Source organism: Peromyscus californicus, unplaced genomic scaffold (genome assembly GCF_007827085.1).
Source record: "Peromyscus californicus insignis strain IS unplaced genomic scaffold, ASM782708v3 Scaffold_7__1_contigs__length_154581171, whole genome shotgun sequence".
Lineage (NCBI taxonomy): Eukaryota > Metazoa > Chordata > Mammalia > Rodentia > Cricetidae > Peromyscus > Peromyscus californicus.
This window is the reverse complement of record NW_026294595.1, coordinates 65,615,104-65,634,334: the sequence shown is the minus strand read 5'-3', so window position 1 is coordinate 65,634,334 and position 19,231 is coordinate 65,615,104. Positions and strand designations below refer to the sequence as shown.

Here is a 19,231-nt window from a genome sequence, read left to right as displayed (position 1 = left end):
TATCATCTACACCAGAGATTCTCTCTTCCATCTCTTGTATTCTGTTGGTTATGCTTGCATCTGTGTTTCTTGTTTGTTTACTCAGATTTTCTTTTTCCAGCATTCCCTCTGTTTGTGTCTTCTTCATTGTTTCTAGTTTACTTTTCAGGTCTTGAACTGTTTCCCTCACATGTTTAATTGCTTTTTCATGGGTTTCTTCACTTTCTTTAAGGAATTTATTGATTTCTTCCCAATTTTTTTTTGTTTGTCTTTTCCTCAATTTCTTTAAGGGAAATTTTCATTTGCTCTTTAAAGGCCTCTAGCAACTTCTCGAAGTTATTTTTAAGGTTTCTTTCTTCTGCTTCTACATTGTGATGTTCAGGTCTTGCTGTTGTAGAAGGGCTAGGATCTGGTGATGCCATATTGCTTTTTAAGTTGTTGTATGTATTTTTACACTGGCATCTACCCATCTCTTCCTCCAATAGGTGTAAGAGGTGTCTGTGTCTCAGGGGGCCCCTCTGGTCCAATCTTAGCTCTTAGTCTGATTGGAGCTGGCGGATTCTGTATCTCAGGGAGCTGCTCTTGTTCCAATCCAAGCTAGTTGATTCTGTGGCTCAGAGAGCCACTCTTGGTCTTATCAGGGCTCTTGGTCCAGTCAAAGCTGACAGATTCTGTGTCTCAGGAAGCCTCTCTTGGTCCAATGAGAGCTGGCAGATTCTGTCTCAGGAAGCCACTCTTTTCCAATGAGAGCTGGTGATTTCATGTCTCAGGAAGTTACTGGGGCACAGGGTCTGATGGGGGCTTTTGGTGGGGAGCGTTTCCTGCAGGAGTTTTCCCTGCTGGCCAGCAACTGGGCAGAGTTGGGTTAACATTCATTCCCGGGCCATTTTTTAATTTCTTATCAGCATGCCTACACTAACAATGTCCCCTTAATCCTTTCTCCAAGGACTAGGGTTATTTTTTCTTGTCTTTTTCTTTGTCCTTGTTCCTACTCACTGTCACCATCTGTGGGGGACCAGCCCCCAAATTTATTCACCCAAGGGACTCTTGAGGAATGAGGGATAAGAGTCTTAGTTAGAAATAAAGAGGTGAGAGAAACAGAGAAACGCAGCATAGTTTCAGGTGGGCCTGGATTCTTATCCACCAGCCTATAACTTTATTTCAAAGGGCTATTTATAACAATGCCAAGTGGTGGAGCAAAAATATCTCCCTTGCTAGTTACAGTCAAGTGTAGACCCTTACAAATACCTGGTACCCAGGCCCATGGTCTAATCATCCTCTTATGCAAACCTGCTGGGTACAGCCACTAGGAAACCTAGTGGGCTCCAACATACCACCTCTGGCTTTGACAATCTTTCCACCTCCTCTTCTGCATAAGTATAAGCCTTGAAGGGGTGCATTAGATAGAGATATTCCATTTAGGACAAATGTGAATTATTTAGTCCTAATTTTTTTTTTAAAATATAGTTGGTTCAGTGGAATTCTTTAGGCTTCCTTTCAACTAATTCTATATATTTTCATATGGATTATAAAATTTCTTCTTATTACAGTTTTTCTATATACTTTCATTTATTTGAATTAATAAAAATTTTCTAATTTAATTAAACTTTAGTTAGAAAGAGTTCTCTTTAAATTTTTTTTTTTTTTTTTTTTTTTTTTTTGGTTTTTCGAGACAGGGTTTCTCTGTGTAGCTTTGCGCCTTTCCTGGGACTCACTTGGTAGCCCAGGCTGGCCTCGAACTCACAGAGATCCGCCTGGCTCTGCCTCCCGAGTGCTGGGATTAAAGGCATGCGCCACCACCGCCCGGCTAAATTTTTTTCTAGATTAATTAAGTTACTCATAATGTGTGGTCTTCTCATGTTGTTCTGAATTGTGTAAGAATTGTATAGTGGTAAATTATTTTAATTTCCATTTTGTTATCACTCATATTATTTTTATCTGTGTTATGAGAAACCCACAATCTACTTGTTACACATCGTAAACCGGGGAAATTTTTATTATTTTAATAATTGTTCCTTTTGGTTGCCTCCAGAGTGTTTCCTAGTTTGATGTCCTACCATGTCCTTTATGTTTTGTGTTAGTGTTCTTATGGATCTATTTCCAGACCATTTAATTTGGTGAATTGAACTTTTTCCTAATTTAATACTTTATTATTAGATGCCAGTGAAGGAGGCAGTGAAAAGTAATAAAATATATTCTATTAAATAATCTTATTCAAACAACATATCCACAATACGATAGCTTTGGCTGGTGGTGTGCTAACTGTGTAGGTAGTTTAGAGAAGAGCTGATGTCTTGATCTGAGTAGATCTTTTCTTTGGGGGACAGGAAAACTATCTTTCTGCTGGCTCTTGGAACCATCAATTTTTTTTTCTCAGTTTGTTTTCAGCATTCAGAAGTTTCACATTTTTCCTTTGAGTTTGTGTAATTTGTGTTATTTTAATTACACTTTAAAGATGCTTTCTAGCCTGCATTTCCTAGTGACCATTACAAATATGTAAGGAAGTTAAGCCATAAATTTAGATACTTTATCAGGAATCTTTGTACAATGTGATGAATTGTTTATTTCTTGGATTGGTAGATAAAAGTGATACCATCTGAAATAAGTCTTTTTATTTCCAACAATTTCTACCCAATATTTATAAGATATCTCCTCATTAGGCTGATATATTAGTTACAAGTGAAAAATCGGAATCATCATTTGGAAGATACTTGTTAGTTTATTTCATGGAGGCAATCAAAATATATTGATAAAGCTCCTTACTAACAAGCCTTTGGGTTTATTTTAAATGGCCATAACCCCCTCACAGAACCCTTTAATCTACACTCTGAGAACCCAGTAATGGCCAGTGTCCTGGAGAAGCTTTATCAAAGAGCCATGTTAGGTTGCACACAACTGAATCACCATCAGTATAGAGAGATTTAGCTGTTGTTTACATGATCTGCAGAGCAAGGAGTCTTCTTAAATGTGATGCTATGTTTCTCTTCAACATATTTATGGTAATTATAACTGAAATATGAATTAATGCTTCTGTTATCAGTAATAGAGTCTTTTTGGTAATCTCTATGATATATTATTTATAAATATATGTAACAATAGGGAGTTTGAAATTTATATGGAATGAATTACTGAGTGAAAATTTTATGCTTATACAAATCTAAAGTCATTTTTCTTTTTAATATTAAAAAAATACCTCTTTGCAGATGGCATGCTCCTATACTTAAACTATACTAAGGACTCCACCAGAAATTCTTAGTTATGAAAATCATTTTCAATTAAGTGAGAGGTTTACAAAATCACCATTCAAAAACAAATGGAATGGTGGATGGGAGGCAGAGTGGTGCACAGAGTATGGGGAAGGATAACGCCCTCCACATGTATGTAGTTGGTTAATAAGTTGAGTTAAAAAATTTGTATAATTACTCTTAAGGCCCAGGGTCCATCATTGAAGGTGTGGGGAAGTGGAAGGTTTGCAAATGACAGAGAAAAATGGGGACTGGAGTGAAACCATGTCTTCTGGTCATGGAAGAAAATGAACTGTGAAACTATAAAATCCCTACATATTAGAACTAATACCTAGCACATATGCAGAAGGACTACCAAATATGTGTTTCAGAGCTCAGTTGCTAATTCAATTCTTCTTTTCATACTTTCCATTCAAGGTTCTATTAATAATGAGAAATGTACCATTTAATTTTAAAATATGTAGGGATATTGGCAACACTTTAGTGATTAACTTTTTTTTTTTCTTACATGTAATTCAGGTTTTAGCCTGTTGGAATCATAATATGATACAGGAAACTTTAAGTGGAAAGCTTTAGTAGGTGTTTGAATTCAGAATAAAAGACATAGAGTTGATGTCTTCATATATTTCAATTCTCCATCTTTGAGAGATAATTTCAACTTCAGAAATTTGTGCCATTTGTCTGTTTCTTCCATTTAGTAACAAGAAAAGCATCTTGATTAGACATGCTCTTTATCTTACAAACAATGCGTTGAAGTTGTGACCTTGTATCTAGGTCTTTGTGACACAGAAGATCCAACCTGGAAATAAGCACATGGGAGCATCTACTCACTGGAGCTGATGACTGCTGTGAGCCGCAGAAATGTGAAGTAGGAATTTAGCTATCGAAAAACTAAAACCTGGAAGAGCAGGGCCCTTCCAGAGGATACAGCCGAGTCTGAAGGAGCCTTGGTGATCCTGGCTTTTTTTTTTTTTTAAACAAATAAAATAACTTTATTGTTAAATTAAAACTGAATTACAATTTTTTTTTTATTTTTTTTTTTAATTTATTTTGCAATACAATTCAGTTCTGCATATCAGCCACGGATTCCCTTGTTCTCCCCCCCTCCCGTCCCCCTCACCTTCCCCCCAACCCCCTCCCCCCCATTCCCATCTCCTCCAGGGCAAAGCCTTCCCCACAGACTGAGGTCAACCTGGTAGACTCAGTCCAGGTAGGTCTAGTCCCCTCCTTCCAGGCCGAGCCAAACAATCCTGCATAGGCCCCAGGTTTCAAACAGCCAACTCATGCAATGAGCACAAGATCTGGTCCCACTGCCTGGATGCCTCCCAAACAGATCAAGCCAATCAACTGTCTCACCCATTCAGAGGGCCTGATCCAGTGGGGACCCCTCAGCCATTGGTTCATAGTTCATGTGTTTCCATTCATTTGGCTATTTGTCCCTGTGCTTTATCCAACCTTGGTCTCAACAATTCTCGCTCATATAAACCCTCCTCATTCTCGCTAATTGGACTCCCAGAGATCCACCCAGGGCCTAGTCATGGATCTCTGCATCCAGATCCCTCAGTAGTTGGATGAGGTTTCTAGCTCAACAATTAGGGTGTTTGGCCATCCCATCACCAGAGTAGGTCAGTTCGGGCTGTCTCTCGACCATTGCCAGCAATCAGTTGTGTGGGTATCTTTGTGGATTTCTGTGGGCCTCTCTAGCACTTTGCTTCTTCCTATTCTCATGTGGTCTTCATTTACCATGGTCTCCTATTCCTTGTTCTCCCTCTCTGTTGTTGATCCAGCTGGGATCTCCCGCTCCCCCAAGCTCTCTTTCCCTCAACCCTCGCCTTTCATTACCCCCACTCATGTCCAGGCTGTTCATGTAGATCTCATTCCATTTCTCTGTCATTGGGTGATCCCTGTGTCTTTCTTGGGGTCCTGTTTTCCAGGTAGCCTCCCTGGTGATGTGAGTAGCAGACAAGTCATCCTTGTTTCATGTCTAGTATCCTGCTATGAGTGAGTACATACCATGTTTGTCTTTCTGAGTCTGGGTTACCTCACTCAGGATGATTTTTTCTAGATCCATCCATTTGTCTGCAAACCTCATGATGCCATTGTTTTTCTCTGCTGAGTAGTATTCCATTGTGTATATGTACCACATTTTGTTTATCCATTCTTCAGTTGAAGGGCATCTGGGTTGTTTCCATGTTCTGGCTATTACAAACAATGCTGATATGAACATAGCTGAACAAGTGCTCTTATGGTGTGGTTGAGCATTTCTTGGGTATATGCCCAAGAGTGGTATAGCTGGATCTTGGGGGAGATTGATTCCCAATTTTCTAAGAAAGCGCCATATTGATTTCCAAAGTGGTTGTACAAGCTTGCATTCCCACCAGCAGTGGAGGAGAGTTCCCCTAGCTCCACATCCTCTCCAGCATAAGGTGTCTTCAGTGTTTTTGATCTTAGCCATTCTGACAGGCGTAAGGTGGTATCTCAGAGTTGTTTTGATTTGCATTTCCCTGATGATTAGGGATGTTGAGCAGTTCCTTAAATGTCTTTCGGCCATTTGAGTTTCCTCTGTTGAGAATTCTCTGTTTAGTTCTATAGCCCATTTCTTAATTGGACTGTTGGGCATTTTGATGTCTAATTTCTTGAATTCCTTATATATTCTGGATATCAGTCCTCTGTCAGATGTGGGGTTGGTGAAGATCTTTTCCTATTCTGTAGGCTGTTGCTTTGCCTTGTTGACCGTATCCTTTGCTCTACAAAAGCTTCTCAGTTTCAAGAGGTCCCATTGATTGATTGTTTCTCTCAGAGTCTGTGCTACTGGTGTTCTATTTAGGAAGTGATCTCCTATGCCAATGCGTTCAAGACTACTTCCTACTTTCTCTTCTAGCAGGTTCAGAGTAGCTGGATTTATGTTGAGGTCCTTGATCCACTTGGACTTAAGTTTTGTGCACGGTGATAGATATGGATCTATTTGCAGCCTTCTACATGTTGATATCCAGTTTTGCCAGCACCATTTGTTGAAGATGCTTTCTTTTTTCCATTGTGCACTTTTGGCTTCTTTGTCAAAAATTATATGTTCATAGGTGTGCGGATTAATGTCAGGGTCTTCAATTCGATTCCATTGGTCCACATGTCGGTTTTTTTTTTTTTTTTTTTTTTTTTTTTTTTTTTTTTTTTTTTTGGTTTTTCGAGACAGGGTTTCTCTGTGTAGCTTTGCGCCTTTCCTGGAACTCGCTTTGGAGACCAGGCTGGCCTCGAACTCACAGAGATCCGCCTGGCTCTGCCTCCCGAGTGCTGGGATTAAAGGCGTGCGCCACCACCGCCCGGCCACATGTCGGTTTTTATGCCAGTACCAAGCTGTTTTTATTACTGTAGCTCTATAGTAGAGCTTGAAGTCAGGGATCGTGATGCCTCCAGAAGTTGTGTTATTGTACAGGATTCCTTTGGCTATCCTGGGTTTTTTGTTTTTCCATATGAAGTTGAGTATTATTTTTTCCAGGTCTGTGAAGAATTGTGTTGGTATTTTGATGGGGATTGCATTGAATCTGTAGATTGCTTTTGGTAAGATTGCCATTTTTACTATGTTAGTCCTGCCTATCCATGAGCATGGGAGATCTTTCCATTTTCTGACATCTTCTTCAATTTCTTTTTTCAGGGACTTAAAGTTCTTGTCATATAGGTCCTTCACTTGCTTGGTTAGTGTTACCCCAAGGTATTTTATGTCATTTGTGGCTATAGTAAAGGGTGATGTATCTCTGATTTCCTTCTCCGCTTCTTTGTCCATTGTATATAGGAGGGCTACTGATTTCTTTTTGAGTTGATCTTGTATCCTGCTATGTTGCTGAAGGTGTTTATAAGCTGTATCAGTTCCTTGGTGGAATCTTTGGGGTCACTCAAGTATACTATCATGTCATCTGCAAATAGGGAAAGCTTGACTTCTTCCTTTCCAATTTGTATCCCCTTAATCTCCTTATGTTGTCTTATTGCTCTGGCTAGAACTTCAAGTACTATATTGAATAAGTATGGGGAGAGTGGACAGCCTTGCCTCGTTCCTGATTTTAGTGGAATTGCTTTGAGTTTCTCTCCATTTAATTTGATGTTGGCTGTTGGCTTGCTGTAAATTGCCTTTATTATGTTTAGGTATGTTCCCTGTATTCCTGATCGATCCAATACCTTTATCATGAAGGGGTGTTGGATTTTGTCAAATGCCTTTTCTGCATCCAGTGAGATGATCATATGGTTTTTTTCTTTGAGTTTGTTTATATGGTGTATTACATTGACGGACTTTCGTATGTTGAACCACCCTTGCATCCCTGGAATGAATCCTACTTGATCATGGTGGATAATTGTTTTGATGTGTTCTTGGAGTCTGTTTGCCAGTATTTTATTGAGTATTTTTGCATCAATGTTCATGAGGGAGATCGGTCTGTAGTTCTCTTTCTTTGTTGTATCCTTGTTTGGTTTAGGAATTAGGGTAATTGTAGCCTCGTAGAAGGAGTTTGGTAATGTTCCTTCTGTTTCTCTTGTGTGGAACAATTTAGAGAGTATTGGTATTAACTCTTCTTTGAAGATCTGGTAGAATTCTGCGCTGAAACCATCTGGTCCTGGGCTTTTTTTGGTTGGGAGACTTTTAATGACTGTTTCTATTTCGTTAGGGGTTATTGGACTATTTAAATAGTTTATCTGGTCTTGATTTAACTTAGGTATGTGGTACCTATCCAGAAAGTTATCCATTTCTTTTAGGTTTTCCAGTTTTGTGGAATAGAGGTTTTTGAAGTATGACCTGATGATTCTCTGGATTTCCTCAATGTCTGTTGTTATGTCCCCCTTTTCATTTCTGATTTTGTTGATTTGGATGCTCTCTCTCTGTCTTTTGGTTAGTTTGGATAAGGGCTTGTCTATCTTGTTGATTTTCTCAAAGAACCAACTCTTTGTTTCATTAATTTTTGTATTGTTCTCTTTGTTTCTATTTTATTGATTTCAGCTCTCACTTTGATAATTTCCTGGCGTCTATTTTTCCTGGGAGACTGTGCTTCTTCTTGTTCTAGAGCTTTCAGGTATGCTGTTAAGTCTCTAGTGTGAGATTTCTCCAACTTATTTATGTGGGCATTTAGTGCTATGAATTTCCCTCTTAGTACTGCTTTCATAGTGTCCCATAAATTTGGATATGTGGTGTCTTCATTTTCATTGATCTCTAGGAAGTCTTTAATTTCTTTCTTTATTTCTTCCTTAACCCATTGGTGATTCAGTTGGGTATTATTCAGTTTCCATGAGATTGCAGGTTTTCTGTAGTTTTTGTTGTTGTTGAAATCCAACTTTAGACCATGGTGGTCTGATAGAACACAGGAGGTTATTCCAATTGTTTTGTATCTGTTTAGATTTGTTTTGTGGCCAAGTATGTGGTCAATTTTAGAGAAGGTTCCATGGGGTGCTGAGAAGAAGGTATATTCTTTTTTGTTAGGATGGAATGTTCTGTAGATATCGATTAAGTCCATTTGAGTCATGACATCAGTTAAGTCCTTTATTTCTCTGTTAAGTTTCAATTTGGGAGATCTGTCCAGTGGTGAAAGTGGGGTGTTGAGGTCTCCCACTATTAATGTGTGGGGTTTTATATGTGATTTAAGCTTTAGTAATGTTTCTTTTACATATGTGGGTGCCCTTGTGTTTGGGGCATAAATATTCAGAATTGAGACTTCATCTTGGTGGATCTTTCCTGTGATGAGTATGTAATGCCCTTCTTGATCTCTTTTGATTGATTTTAGTTTGAAGTCTATTTTGCTGGATATCAGGATGGCTACACCCGCTTGTTTCTTAAGACCGTTTGATTGGAAAGTCTTTTCCCAGCCTTTTATTTTTAGGTAGTGTTTATCTTTGAATTTGAGATGTGTTTCTTGTATGCAGCAGAAAGATGGGTCCTGCTTTCTTATCCATTCTGTAAGCCTATGTCTTTTTATAGGTGAATTAAGTCCATTGATATTGAGGGAAATTAATGACCAGTGATTGTTCATTCCTGTTATTTTTTGGTGGTGATGTGTGGGTACTTCTATACGTTGGGGTTTACTGCTGTGGCTTTATCTGTTGCCTGTGTTTTTGAGGGTGTATCTGACTTCTTTAGGTTGGAATTTTCCTTCTAGTGCTTTCTGTAGGGCTGGGTTTGTGGATAAGTATTGTTTAAATCTGGCTTTGTCATGGAATGTCTTGTTCACTCCATCTATGGTGATTGAAAGTTTTGCTGGGTATATTAGTCTAGGTTGACATCCATGGTCTCTTAGTGTCTGCATTACATCTGTCCAGGTTCTTCTGGCTTTCAAAGTCTCCATTGAGAAATCGGGTGTTATTCTGATGGGTTTGCCTTTATATGTCACTTGGCCTTTTTCCTTTGCTGCTCTTAATATTCTTTCTTTATTCTGTACGTTTAGTTGTTTAACTATTATGTGGCGAGGGGACTTTTTTTGGGGGTCTAGTCTGTTTGGTGTTCTATAAGCTTCTTGTATCTTCATAGGCATTTCCTTCTTTAAGTTGGGAAAGTTTTCTTCTATGATCTTGTTGAATATATTTTCTGTGCCCTTGAGTTGGTATTCTTCTCCTTCTTCGACCCCTATTATTCTTAGGTTTGGTCTTTTCATGGTGTCCCAAATTTCTTGGACATTTTGGTTCATGAATTTGTTGGCTTTAGTGTTTTCTTTGACTGATGAATGTATTTCTTCTACTGTATCTTCAACGCTAGAGATCCTCTCTTCCATCTCTTGCATTCTGTTGATTATACTTGCATCTGAAGTTCGCATTCCTTTTCTCAGATTTTCTATTTCCAGCATTCCCTCTGTTTGTGTCTTCTTCATTTTTTCTATTTCCCTTTTCAGGTCTTGGACTGTTTCCTGCATTTGTTTCATTGATTTTTCTTGATTTTCTCTCAGTATTTTATTGTTTTCTTCCAGGACTTTATTGATTTCTTCTAATTTGTTTGCCCTTTCCTCTAGTTGTTTACAGCATTCTTCACATTTTTTTGTCTTTTCCTCTACACACTCCTCTAGCTTCTTCATGATGTCATTCATAAGGCTGTTTTCTTCTGCTTCTTGCAATTTCTGATGTTCAGGTCTAGGTGTTGGAGGAGGGCTAGGGCCTGGTGATGCTGTATTGCTATTCATTTTGTTGTATATGTTTCTGCCTTGACGTCTGCTCATCTCCTTGTGGTTCGTTCTTGGCCTTATCCGCACACTTGGTTCAGACAGACCAGTGTTCCAAAAGGGAAGTCAGTGTTCTAAAAGGGAAGTCCGGAGTAAGATGGGAGCTGGGGGCCGGCCTCTAAGTCTCAGGAAGAGGCTTGGGGCTCAGGCTGATGGGCGTGGGGGCAGGGTGTGGAGACTGCAGGGACTGCCAGGGGTCTTGGAGAAGGGGATCCTTCCCGGTGGGGCTAGCAGGGAACCTGCCTGGTGGCCAGAACCTGGGGCCGAGTTGGGCAGGTCTTCCCTGGAGTGGCTGGTGCCCAGGGATGGGGTCTGGGGTAAGGAAGGGTACTCACCAGTGTTCCAAAAGGGAAGTCCGGAGCAAGATGGGAGCTGGGGGCCGGCCTCTAAGTCTCAGGAAGAGGCTTGGGGCTCAGGCGGATGGGCGTGGGGCCAGGGCGTGGAGACTGCAGGGTCTGCCAGGGGTCTTGGAGAAGGGGATCCTTCCCGGTGGGGCTAACAGGGAACCTGTCCGGTGGCCAGAACCTGGGGCCGAGTTGGGCAGGTCTTCCCTGGAGAGGCTGGTGCCCAGGGATGGGGTCTGGGGCAAGGAAGGGTACTCACCAGTGTTCCAAAAGGGAAGTCCGGAGCAAGATGGGAGCTGGGGGCCGGCCTCTAAGTCTCAGGAAGAGGCTTGGGGCTCAGGCGGATGGGCGTGGGGCCAGGGCGTGGAGACTGCAGGGTCTGCCAGGGGTCTTGGAGAAGGGGATCCTTCCCGGTGGGGCTAACAGGGAACCTGTCCGGTGGCCAGAACCTGGGGCCGAGTTGGGCAGGTCTTCCCTGGAGAGGCTGGTGCCCAGGGATGGGGTCTGGGGCAAGGAAGGGTACTCACCAGTGTTCCAAAAGGGAAGTCCGGAGCAAGATGGGAGCTGGGGGCCGGCCTCTAAGTCTCAGGAAGAGGCTTGGGGCTCAGGCGGATGGGCGTGGGGGCAGGGTGTGGAGACTGCAGGGTCTGCCAGGGGTCTTGGAGAAGGGGATCCTTCCCGGTGGGGCTAGCAGGGAACCTGCCCGGTGGCCAGAACCTGGGGCCAAGTTGGGCAGATCTTCCCTGGAGTGGCTGGTGCCCAGGGATGGGGTCTGGGGCAAGGAAGGTTCCTCACCAGTGTTCCAAAAGGGAAGTCCGGAGCAAGATGGGAACTGGGGGCCGGCCTCTAAGTCTCAGGAAGAGGCTTGGGGCTCAGGTGGATGGGCGTGGGGGCAGGGTGTGGAGACTGCAGGGTCTGCCAGGGGTCTTGGAGAAGGGGATCCTTCCCGGTGGGGCTAGCAGGGAACCTGCCCGGTGGCCAGAACCTGGGGCCAAGTTGGGCAGGTCTTCCCTGGAGTGGCTGGTGCCCAGGGATCGATCCTGGCTTTTGAATGAATATATTAACTCTTTCCTACAATGAATTTTGTGTGTAATATTGCAGCTTTCCCATTTTATTCTTTCCCCAAGAACTTCTAACAGTGTGGCTGAATCATTCATTAGGCACAATTTCCCCCATATAATTGGAGTATTTGGACAACATCTCCCAACTGTGCTGACAGTAGTTACACAGCCAAGACATCTTAATTCAGGCCTTTCTGTAATTATCATCATTAGCAACATCTGGCCAGGACCATCTCCAGATGAAAACATTTTGTCTGAGATACTTTCCAGACCTTTTTTTTTTTGGTTTTTAGAGACAGGGTTTCTCTGTGTAGCTTTGCGCCTTTACTGGATCTTGCTCTGTAGACCAGGCTGGCCTTGAAGTCACAAAGATCCACCTGCCTCTGCCTCCCGAGTGCTGGGATTAAAGGCGTGCACCACCACTGCCCAGCTTTCTAAGAACAGATTGCAGATATATATGCATCCAGACTATCTGTTAGTTCCTGAGGGAAGATAAAAACTTACACTGAGACAACCACCCAGGTTAGGCGGATGTGCTAATTAAGCTTAACCTTCCTTCTTCCAAGTGCTAGTTTTAGTTCTAAATCTCCCTTTAACAATTAACTCAGAACTAAAGGGCTTTTACATACTAGATACATCTAGCCATGACTCAGGTTGCCTAGTTACTGAGTACACTTCCCCCGCCCTGCCAGAAAATAGTGCAGCTTGGACAGATTTTGCCTCCAAAGGAAAAAAAAGAAAGGCAGTTTTATTTTACTCAGTGATATACAGAATCCTAACATTTTACTTAATCACTTCTTAGAATATATTTGATCTTTTTCTGATCTCTTAACCAAATTTAGCCCCTACAAGATTCTTTTCCCATTAGTCACTTCCTGTTTGGGTTGCTAATGATAGCTGACAATTACTGCTATTTGTGTGGACCTTATCACTCCTCCTTTTGACCCTGAATGCATTCAAGCCTGGTGACCTTGCCTGGGCCAGAATACTGCTGATTGTTTGGGTATATAACTGAAAACCTCAGAGGTTTAGGGAAGAATTAAGATAGGAAGAATTTAGATGGGAAAGAACAAGATCAGAAAGAACTAAGATGGTAAGAACTTGATGGGGAAGAATTAGATGGGAAAGAACTAAGGTGGGAAGAACTAAAATGGGAGACTTAAGATAGAACTTAGAACAGCAGAAAAATGTAAAGAGAATCAGGCAAGAAAGGAGCTAAGTATGAGAGCAGAAAAAAAAAGCTGTGTAGAAAGAGAACTGATGCAGAACAATAAAGTGAATGGACTAAAGAGGTTTTTTTGTACATAGATTCATTTGATGTTGTCTAAGATTAGATCCTCAGCTGATTGTAGATTTTTCTACGGACCCTGGGAAAAGACTATTAAGGGGCTGGACCCCAGTAGTGTTTGTTAGATGACTAAATAACAAGCTCAATAACAGAGGAAGTTCTTAATCAGTGTTATTTTTGTTTAAAAATAACAATTTCTAGTAGAGTAATTCAATTAATATCATATAGTAATTACAGAATTGAATGAACACAACAAAAGTCATTATAGTCCTTTCTCACATAAATTAAGGCCTCCATCAAAAGCTTCCATACTACCAAATAGCAGAAATATTGTCTGTCCCAAAATTAGATAGTAAGTACAAACTTCACAGACTGCACTTCAAACTCTGCAGCTCAAAGGAGCTGTACAGATTCTCTCTGACCATCAGTGAAGGACTGTAGTTTCTGGGGTGAGGTTGGGAATGGGGACTAAGGTTGCTTCCTCTTCAAGGATGCTTTAAATGTTACCCACATTACTTAAATATTTGGTACTCCAACATCAGCTCATAGCCTCTTGATCAATACACCTGGAAATTTGTTTTCTTGTTATACATATTTCAAATCAGCTTGGCTGTTAGCTACTCATTCTTGGCAAGATTCAAGGTTTTTACCTCTAGGGATTATTGAAAAGAAGTCTGTTCAAAAGAGATGAGCTCGTTTGAACTTGTTCCAAATATTTTAACAAGCTTATCTATTTAAATAGTGATGGTGCAAAAAAGTCATAGACAGTATTGTGAATATAAATGGAAAAAAATGCTTTCCTGACCAAATGACTCAGGAAGCCTCTGGTATTTACCCCTTGATGTATCCTATCCTTGTGCTTTATTCATCATTATGACAGTCTGTGGATAGTTTCAAGTTCCTGGAGTATTCTACAAACAGGGAATTTTTTTTTAATAAGAAATGGAAGGATTTTACAGAGATTCTATCTGAGTGATGGAAAAGAAGACTTCTGGTAGTAGTCATGAGAAACTTTCACCATTAATGCTTCAGTAACTTAAATCACTGATTTGTCATGTTGATTATCTGGATTATTTGTGAGACACAAGGATGCTGCTGTACTTTCTTAAAGTCAAGACCTTTGGGATGCCTTTAGTACAACTGACTAAAAGAAAAATTCATAAAATTAATTGTAGGGTTGTGAATTTGTAATTAATATGAGCATATAAAAAGCGTTAACAATTTCTAATTATTTGGTGGACTTTTTATACACATGAAAATAATACCTCTTTGTACTTTTATGAAGAAAATTTCTTAGAATGTGAGATTATTCACCTACCTTTTTGAGTAAATTTTGACATTAAATTGTAAATTTTAACTTGGATATTCTGTACATTCTTTCATGTAAGTCTCTGAAAGACTTAGATAATAGGAAACTTTGTGGAAATGTGTCTTTTACAGTCTCTTTGTGCTCTTTCCTCATCTGTTGAATGTTCATATGATGTCATGTATTCCATGAAGTCACATAGGTACACAAAATAGGTGCAGCCCTACCAGCTAAAGAACCTTTGATTTTTATGGAAGAAAATTAAGAACCATGTTGTGAGTCCATGAGACCACAAACAATGAATCTTTAGCTAGCTAAAGATTCCTGTGATACATTGAAATACAGCTGATATTTTAAGTCACATATTCTAACAGGAAGTATCTAACTTGGGAATATTAAGATGCTAAAATTAATCATAAAAAACAAGTATATTTTCTATGAGTGTCACAGACTACTATTTTTGGGGGCAGATTGCATGGTTATGTTCCATTTGGCCAAATAGCAAGTGAAATTTTTTATGTATTATAAAGGACAGTGATTTTTTATTTTTATTTTATGGGACATTGTGTTTTGTGTGCTTTGTTAAAATGGATGCATAATCACTTCAGATATTTGAAACAGGGAAATTAAAAATTCTGTGTCTTCACAAGTGCTTAAGGTGTACAAGATCAAATATCTATTATATTTCAGTTGATTGATGCTGTATTTCATGTGTGTATCTTAAAATTGTCCAATGAATATGTTAGTATATGTAAATAGAGAAAAATATAACATATAGTAATGCCTCATCTTCTGCCACAGATGTTTGTTAGTTTGGTATTGTATAGTACTGTATGTGGTATTAAAAACTCGACAGTTTCCCTCATATTTTTTCCTTCCACTCTCATGTCTTCTGTGAGTGTATGATTTTATGTATCTCCTGAAATTCTAAAACTCACAAATGAGAGAAAATGTAGCAATGTTCCTTCTGATACTGAGTTAAATTGACTAATGTGCTTATTTTCACTTGTATCTGTGTTTTGTCAACTGATATAACTTCACTCCTCTTTATGAGTGATAGAATTTCAGTGCATGGCAAAGTATTTAAATATATAAGACTATTTTTCAAAAACATGTTCTTAATAATTGATTATACTATTATTTATCAGGAAGTGTATCAACAGTAGTTCGAAATGAAAGCAGTCATACAATTCTTCAGTGTTTATAGAATTGACCCTAGATAATGTACATTATATGTGTCTAGTTTTGTGTAGCTTATGTACTCTGTTTTTTCTCTATTACATAAATAATCATGCAAGACTCTAGAATGTTTGGCCTGGTGAAAACCAATGCTGATCAATATTGAAGACAACTGAACTGTGTAGAAGTAAAATGTAGAAGTCAGACTTGGGCATAAGTTATATGATAACAGTATGTTCTGTGACAGGCATTCCTATGGCAGTTGGGAACTTCAAAAATGACAATGATAGATGTTCTGACTCAGATGGAAGCACATATGATACATGTGTAAGCTGCATCCCAACTGCTTCTACAGTTGCTCTGACTCTGCCCATGGCCTTCTTGATGACAAGTCAGGGCAAATGGGATTTTGCTTGCTGTTACTCCAATTATATTCCTTCACAGGTAAATATTGATAATATTTTACATGTAATAAATGAATTAGTATATATGATAAAACAAATCATTCCTAAGATATGTGAGTTGAATCCAAGTTCATAAAGTGGCTCATGAGGCACACACATGCTGTTTTTTTCTAACCCAGACTATGACTATATTCCTGTTAATGGACAGAAATTCTCATGACTTATTGTCAGCGGGTGCTCACAGTGAAACATTTAAGAATAGCAATCATAGCCACCACTGAGATGTCGATGACTGATGTGCTGGATGGGGTTTAGGCATTTATAAGAACACCACCTACCACTCTAGGAGATGGATATTATGGATGTTTCTGTGATACAAATGGTGAAACAGAGGCGAGGGAAACATACTAAGATGGTCAAGATCAGGATGATACAACAGGAATAATCCTCATGCTGTAACCAGGTGTGTGGCTGCAGGGTCCACAGCCTTCATCACTGCTGTTTTTCTGTCCAAGTATGTCTCACATTCTTTCCTGCTACACTTTGTGCAATAAAGTTAGAGATATTACTTGGTCACAGTAGTTACTAAATTTAATTTTACATTATTTGTATCATTCAGGAAGCCATGTTAAACTTGGAAATATTATGTAAATGTGAAAAAAGGAAAAAATGACAACAGAAGAGAAAGGGAAGGGGTCAGAAGTAACAGTGTTACAGACCATTAGAGACTGTGAGACTGGGAAAGACTGTGAGATATTGTCCAATTCCCTTGATTTTCAGGATGCAAACAGAGACATGGATTGAACACAACCAACACTTTTGCATTCTGGTTGTGCATTTTCTTTGAGTGTTCTGCTTTTGTGGATTCAGGCAATGAATTCCAATATGAGGCCCCTCCTCATCTAGAATGTATTAAGATTTAGTATTAACCATTTAATATTCACTCAGTATTCAGTATTCAGACTCTCTATTCAGTTTCTACTTCCCTCTGTCTCTATGCCTAGTTTTTCCTGAGAGTTCTGGAAGAAGTAAAATGTCTGCTGATGCTGACATGGTAAGAACAATGGATAAGTTCAGGTAAAGTAAAAATACTTGTGAAAAACGTGCTGGTGGGTGTAATTGTATTACTAATTAGTATAAGAAAGCATCATATGGAACTGTAACTATTAAAATGTCCGAGTCAGATGAAGTAATTGTGTGCTTAATAATATTGGAGACATTTGGTGCAGTTCAAAAATCTACATTTTTTTTAGATTAAATGATATGTATATGATGACTAAAATTATCTTGTGACATGTAGTGTCTATGCCTAATACTACAGCAATGTAATAGTACTGTCATGGATCTTTGAGGACCAGTATTATTGTGGGCACTACCCAAGTTCAGTTTTTAAATATTATCCACAGGTATTATCAGCTCAAAGTCTTGCTCTTTATTAGTTGATATACTTGGGTTTAATGCCACAATCATTTTCAAGTTTCTTAAAGGAGAGTCCTTTTCTCTGTTCACTTGCTGCTATCAATGCCAAGGTGTAATGTGCTTTAAATAACTACTATTAAATAATGGGGCACAGAGATACTTCTGTATACTTTTCTGTCTAAGGATTCACTGATATTGAGATAAACATAGTAGTTAGAGTTTTTAGCAGAAAGTGATGGAGCTTGTTTCAAGGGGAATCTCAATAGATATTTACTAAATGCCTAGTACTGGTTAACTACTATAGAAGAGAGCATGTGCAACATCATGACAGAATGGATTCATGGTCTTGTTCACAATTTGTGGCAGGCCCTCTTCTTCTGTGCTCCTTCTCTGAAACAAGCCTGATAGAAGTTTAAATGGACCAGAACAACAATGTCACCGAATTTATTCTGCTGGGCTTCACTCAAGATCCTGCTGGGCAAAAAGCATTATTTGTTGTGTTTTTACTCATCTACATTGTGACAGTGGTGGGAAATCTGCTCATAGTGGGGACAGTGATTGTCAGCCCCTCCTTGGGCTCCCCAATGTACTTCTTCCTTGCCTCTCTGTCACTCATGGATGCTGTTTATTCCACTGCCATCTCACCCAAGTTGATTATAGACTTGCTCCGTGTTAAAAAGACTATCTCCTTCACAGCATGCATCAGCCAGCTCTTTATAGAGCATTTATTTGGTGGTGTTGATATTGTCATTCTGGTGGCAATGGCCTATGATCGTTATGTGGCCATCTGTAAACCCCTGCATTATTTGATTATCATGAATCGACGGGTATGTATCATCTTCTTAGTGATGGCCTGGGTAGGAGGTTTTGCACATGCTTTGTTTCAAGTTCTTGCTGTGTATAAACTTCCTTTCTGTGGTCCCAATATCATTGACCATTTTGGCTGTGACATCTATCCACTATTGCTACTTGCATGTACTGATACCTACTTCATTGGCCTCTCTGTCATTGGCAATAATGGGGCCATGTGTGTAGTGATCTTCATCCTCCTCCTACTCTCCTATGGAATCATTCTAAGATCTCTTAAGAATCACAGTCAGGAAGGGAGGCGTAAAGCTCTGTCTACCTGCAGCTCCCATATCACTGTGGTTTTCCTCTTTTTGTTCCCTGTATTTTCATGTATGTTAGACCTGTTTCTAGTTTTCCTATTGATAAAGCTGTTACTGTATTTTATACTATTGTCACTCCCATGTTGAATCCTTTAATATATACTTTGAGGAATTCAGAGATGAAAAATTCTATAGAAAAACTCCTGCAAAAGTTATTAAGTCCCAATAGATTAAGCCTTTCTTCTTGATGCTTATGTTACTAAGCACTAGGCAACAATCTTGAATGAATTCTAGTAGTATGTATTCCATCTTGAACATTCACTAGCCCTTGATATTTTGAAAATACTAGTACTGTAAATATTATTTGTAAATACTATTCTTTGTTGTGATTTTTAAAAATAATTAGTACAATTGCTTACAGTATCATTTATTTTTAGCTATTCCTTTTAACTATTTTTGATGAGTTGCATATTTTAGTTCATGTCAAATTTTCAATAAATAATTTACTTTAATTTTTTTCAAACAGTATATTTTAATCATGTTTTTCTTCTCTTCCATCTCATTCCAGATCCTTCTTCCTTTCTGTCTCAATCAACTTCATGTTCTCTCTCTCTCTCTCTCTCTCTCTCTCTCTCTCTCTCTCTCTCTCTCTCTCTCTCTCTCTGTCTCTCTCTCTCTGTACTTTTCCCTCCTAACCGTCCCTAAGCCAAACATAAAAA

At 39.3% G+C, this 19,231-nt stretch overlaps 1 pseudogene; it reads left to right on the top strand.

Moving 5' to 3' along the window:
* Positions 1–17,819: 17,819 nt before the first annotated feature.
* Positions 17,820–18,760, top strand: LOC128101566 (olfactory receptor 4A5-like; annotated as a pseudogene).
* The last annotated feature ends 471 nt before the right edge of the window (positions 18,761–19,231 follow it).